This window comes from Scardinius erythrophthalmus, assembly GCF_964197995.2.
Source record: "Scardinius erythrophthalmus genome assembly, chromosome: 9".
NCBI classification, from domain to species: domain Eukaryota; kingdom Metazoa; phylum Chordata; class Actinopteri; order Cypriniformes; family Leuciscidae; genus Scardinius; species Scardinius erythrophthalmus.
In genome coordinates, this window is record NC_138229.1 from 34620767 (window position 1) to 34626766 (window position 6000).

The window sequence follows — 6000 nt, forward strand, 5'->3', positions numbered from 1 at the left end:
CTACTCTGGGAGGAGGGGTGCCACTTAATGGTAAATAAATCAGCTTCATCCTCTCACATGGGAAAAGGTTGATGAGGGCATGGACTTTGATTCTGTTGAGTAAATATGCTTGTAATAATCAAGTGTATCAAGAACTAATCTTGGATATCACTGCCAACTACACAAAAAAAAAAAAGAAGCTGGAATTACTTAAAAATATAGTGCATCATTTTTGCGAGCCAATTTTTAAGCATTTTTAAAGAATTATTGTTAATTCTTAGTTCATGTTAACTAAAGTTTGTTAACTAATGAAACCTTATTGTAAAGTATTTTTATATATATATATATATATATCTCTAAGGAATAATTGACGACAGGCCGTTGAATTATTAGAAAAATAATGCACACCCGAGGTGGTAATGCGGTTACGGCGCAAAGCGGAGTGGCCGTTACACCTCGGGTGTGCATTATTTTTCTAATAATTCAACGGCCTGAAGTCAATTATTCCGCTTATACTACAGTTACCACACCTCGAAACATTGTTCAGATTATGTATTTCAAGACGTTTGTAAAGTTTTTGTCATTAAAACGCTCTTGTATGTAGGACTAATTTCTTACTGTTACGCCCTGTGGCTGTATTTGTGAATTATGCGCTCTTGGGAGAGTGTCACCTACTGGGCAAGTTATGTATTGCATGTTTCCATCTTTTGCTCTTTCTGACTCTCTCTGTCATAGATTGCTAATTGGATTCCAGCTGATGGCCATCATTCATCAGTACTGAGTGAATGCTACAGAGATCCAAGGTGTATAAGACGGCAAAGAGACAACGCTGGGGTGCTGACGGCTACGCGCTCACTCTTTGTCCTGATCCAGACTGGTGTTCTTTTGTGCATTTTAGTGTGACCAAGTGTGGTCTTTATTACCTCTTAACTTTGTGAATGAACTTGTCAATTACAAGCTATGAGAGAGTGTGTGAACGCTATGGTGGGTGTGTTTATGATTCTTTTGTGTTATTTTCTAATTTATGTAAATGCTTTTGTTTGTCTTTCTTTGGAAGCGGTAGGGAGAGGGTGCCATTTTCTTTGAATCTAAAGTTCTGGTTATGTTTATGGTAGACAGGGAGATAGGTAAGACTCTGTCATTTCTTTTCTTTTTTTTTTTTGTTGTTAAGGTTAGTTAGAGTTTTTCGTGTTTAGTTAGAGGTTTTTTTGTTTGTTATGTTGGCCTGGCCCTCTCCTGAAGATTTGCTTCCTTTGTTATTAATAAATTAAGATATTTGCTTAATTTTGTGTTTGTGCTTTTCTGGATCAGGGGATTGATGTGACCGTCAGACTTTTTTTTTTTTTTATTTTACATTTTGTTACGACTTCATTTAACCCCTAGACTAACATTGAGGTTCGTAACAAGTGGGGGCTCGTCGTTTTTTTTTTTGCGAAGTGAGTTCGTTTGTTTTTCGGATCGCAAATTGGAACTTTTGCTTCGTTTGTCCAAGACTGAAGTCTGTTTGTACGATCGTGATTCAATGGGTCGCGGTTTGTGTATGGTGAGTACTCTCTTTTTTTTCTCTCTCTCTCTCTTCTATTGTTTTGACTGTTTTCATCAGTGGGTGGGGAAGGAGTAAAGAAGGAAAACGTAAAAATAATGGAATTTGATTTGACAGCGTTTACTCTCAGGCCCACGATCGAAGTCTTTAATAGATGTAGAAAAAAAGATTTGGTTTTAATTGCGGAGTTCTTCGATATTCGGATTGAGAGGGAGGCCACTAAACAAGTGCTTAAAGAAGATCTTTATGAGAAATTGATAACTGCAGGTATTTTACCTAGACAATCTGGTGATGATGATGAGCCGGCAGTGGATGCTGAAGAAGAGGCAAGTCCAAATTTTGATTCTGTGCCTCAGGATCCAATGATTGCTTTAAAATTGAAAGAGATGGATCTTTTAATTAAGAAGCAAGAATGCGAGGCAGAGATGATTAGGTTTCGCATATTAGAAAAGCAGGCAGATAGAGATATTGAGATCCGTAAATTGGATTTGGAATCTGAGCGGTTGGCCCGAAGGCCAATTCCAGATCCACGTATTCAGGGTAGTTCAATATCCTCACCCGTAAATAGCACTGAAACTGAAGATTTTTCTAGATCTATTGCGAGCGATTCGTTTGACGTTAGTAGGTATATTAGACTGGTACCTCCATTTAGGGAGGCTGAAGTCGATTCTTACTTTGTTGCGTTTGAGAGAATTGCCAGTAAACTAAAATGGCCAAAAGAGATGTGGGCTTTGCTGTTGCAATGCAGTCTAACAGGGAAAGCTCAAGAGGTTTGTTCAGCTTTACCTATTGAAGGTTCCCTTGACTATGAAACGGTAAAGTCAGCTGTTTTGCGGGCATATGAGTTGGTCCCCGAGGCTTATCGACAGAAGTTTCGTGGGCATATGAAAACAGTCAAACAAACTTTTGTTGAATTTGTGAGAGAAAAGAGTGCTTTTCGAAAAGTGGTGTCTTTCTAGCAGGGGCGGACTTTACCATTAGGCAAAGGTCGGCAATTGCCTTGGGCCCCAAGCTACCTAGGGGCCCCCAAAATGCCCCATTAATTTATGCTTAAGTTTTTTTTTTTTTTTTTTTTTAATTTTCGCAAATTATATATTTCTAAATCTCCATTTGCGAAAAATGGCATCAAATCATTAGTCGCAGAAAGGAGGGGGCCCCCCACCTCACTACATTGGACTATTCCATTATCTCACGCATCTGCGAAAGTGACAAGGCTGTATTGCGACAAAAACTGACAGAGAAAAAGAAGTGATTGACAGAGTGTACAGAGTAGTAGAGTAAAAATGAAGCGAAGCTACACAAGCGGTGCTGAAAAAAGGAGGAAAAATTGCAGAACAAGGTAACAAACTTTTTTGTGATGCCCGCTGACAATGACAACAACGATACAGGAAATACACAAACAGAGCAAGATGAGTCTAAACGTGAAAATGAAAAGTTTCGAAGTTACCCAAGCGTCTCAAATAAAAGAAAAAAAGACTCAGATACTGTAAGTAGGCTATTTGGGAAAGCTGCCAAAGATGACAAACTTTTTTATGGCTAGGAACAACAAACGTCCAACGCACAGAAAGATCGTGAAGCAAAGAGGACATGGAGACCGACAGACAAAACAGAGCAGTTTAAATTACTCAGGTCTCAGATTCTGTCAATTCTATTACGAAATAATAAATACCGTTTGGAGCTTGTAATGTGACGTCACGTGACCGATCCCTAGAGGCACGTGAACTGATCATCTTCGGTAATAACTTACCAAAATGTATTCCTTATTCATAATATCGACCAATCAGTGTTTTTCAACCGCGGAAAGAGGTAAAACAGCTGGAGAACAATCGTCACATAACATTTAGCCTAACGTTCCTCAGGAAAGCCATTTAGTTAACATAATATAGGCTATAGCATGTTAGTTGACTAGAAAAATAAGATATAGAGTATTTAGCTAAATAGGGCCTATGTGTAGGCCTACTATATTATTTATTTAATATATTGTTTACTTATAATTTAATTATAATAAAAAAGCATTGTTTAATTTTAGTTATTTTTAACCTTAAATAATACCAGCTGATATGGCTCTCTGTATGTTCACAGCATTATGTGAGTTTTTTTTTTCTTGAGAAAAATTAACGCCTATCTTGTGTACCTAATATGTATCCAAATGAGTCAATATTGAATCAAATCGCAAGAATTGAATCGAAATGGTGAAATTTGTCAAGCAAAAAAAAAAAAAAAAAAAAAAAAAAAAACAGAGCTTACCAGAAATTGTACCATGTAAACATTGTAACGTTTCTGTTTAGGAGTGAATACGTGTATGCAAGGTTTAAAGGGGAAGTTTTATTTCTCCTATTTACCTGCCTATTCGCCATTCAGTCTGTAAAAAAGAGATTTCGCTCTCTTTTAAAGGTGCAGTGTGTGATTTTTAGACGTCACAATAAGTCGATCTTCATAGAAGGGGGTTCCCGCGGTTATGTAGATATAAATGACTCATTCTAAGGTAATAAGAACATAACGGTTCATTAAGTAAGGTCTTTATACACCACTGAAAACATAGTTATGGATCTTATATTGCATTTCTGTCAATAGATCCTCAGAAATATGACACATTGCACCTTTAAAGATCGGATGGGGGGCCCATACATACCTTCGCCTTGGGCCCCCAATTTGCTAAATCCGCCACTGCTTTCTAGCAAGGTTACATCCCTGGAGGAAATACAGGAGTTAATCTTGTTAGAAGAGTTTAAAAATTGCGTTCCGGCTAATATTGTTGTGTATTTAAACGAACAGAAGGTCACTTCTCTTGCTGATGCTGCAGTTTTGGCAGACGAATTTGTGCTGACCCACAAGAATGTCTTTTCTTTGGGTGCGACTGTCAAAATGCAGGCGGAAAATTCAGTGCAGCGTGTTACACGTCCGTTTAAAAATTAAATGACTCGTAAATCAAATGGGGGTGCTGATAAGCGAGTTTGTTTCTTCTGCCTCGATTCAAATCATCTGATTGCAGATTGTAGAGCATGGAAGCAGAAGAGTGGTGCTTCAAAGACTAAAAATGTTGCACTTGTTGATTCCTTACACTCTAACACAGATGAAGAGATGTATCAGCCTTTTTTGTTTAAGGGTACAGTCTCGTTATCGTTTGATTCAGAGTTTAAGCCTGTAACAATTCTGCGTGATACAGGGGCAGCTCAATCATTTATATCTGCGGGAGTCTTGCCGTTTTCCGATACTACTTTTACTGGTCAGGAAGTATTGGTACGTGGAATTGAGATGCGTTGTGTGAATGTGCCACTTCATATTGCATACTTGAATTCTGATATTGTTAGTGGGGTAGTCAACTTGGCTGTGCGTGAACAGTTACCTGTAGAGGGTGTTGACTTGATTCTTGGGAATGATCTTGCAGGGGGCATAGTTTTCCCTACACCTATTGTGACCTGCATGCCTAATGCTTCCCAAAACGATGATTTGGCTGAGAAGTTTCCGTCTGTGTTCCCCTCTTGTGTGGTTACTCGTGCTCAAACACAGAAGTTTAAAGAAATAGTAGATCTGTCAACCTCTTTTATAGCTAATGATGTGCCCAAGACTGTGGAATGTGCTCTGTTTATATCACCAGATTCTGATGTTGATGTACCTTCTGGGAGGGAGTAGGGTGATATGGAGACTTCTTTGAAGGTGGGGAGAGACTCTTTAGCTGTTGCACAGAGAGCAGACCCTTCTTTGGTTAAGTGCATAGGCTGTTGAGAATAGTGTCTATGATTCTAATTCAGGGGTGGTTTACTTTTGGGAGGAGGGCTTGCTGATGCGCAGATGGAAACCACAGAAAGAAGAGCTTGGCTGGCAGGAGGTGCAGCAAATAGTTTTGCCATCTACTTATCGGCAACAGGTTTTGAAACTCGCCCATGAGAATTTTTTTTCTGGACATGTTGGTATAACTAAAACCTATTACCGCATTTCTAGATACTTTTTCTGGCCTGGACTTAAGAACTCTGTTTCTAGATACTGTAAATCATGCCATGTCTGTCAGATGGCAAGCAAGCCAAATCAGAAAATTCCTCCCGCACCCCTTTGTCCGATTCCTGTTGTAGATGATCCATTTGACCGACTAATTATTGACTGTGTCGGACCACTGCCAAAAGGGAAAGCAGGACATCAGTATATCTTCACAATAATGTGTGCGACAACCCGTTTTGTTGAAGCAGTTCCATTACGTACATTGAGGGCTAAGGTGGTGGTAAAAGAGCTTCTTAAGTTCTGTACTACGTTTGGACTACCAAGGATCATACAGAGTGATCAGGGCTCGAATTTTACCTCCAAGGTTTTCAGGCAGGCTCTAGGGATGCTGGGTATTGGTCACCAAACGTCTAGTGCCTATCATCCCGAATCACAGGGGGCCTTGGAAAGGTTTCACCAAACTCTCAAAGCGATGTTGCGTTGTTACTGTATCGACACTGGTAGAGACTGGGCTGAGGGTCTTCCTTACTTGGTGTTTGCAA

The 6000-nt window shown here is 39.3% G+C and overlaps 1 protein-coding gene across 1 annotated transcript in view; it reads left to right on the plus strand.

The window, feature by feature from the left end:
* snap47 (synaptosome associated protein 47) overlaps positions 1–1261 on the plus strand; it is a 33298-nt gene extending 32037 nt beyond the window's left edge. Inside the window, exon 6 of the mRNA XM_081375091.1 lies at positions 715–1261. The gene's annotated coding sequence lies outside the window, so the exon portion shown is untranslated. The remainder of the gene's footprint in view (positions 1–714) is intronic.
* Positions 1262–6000: the final 4739 nt, after the last annotated feature.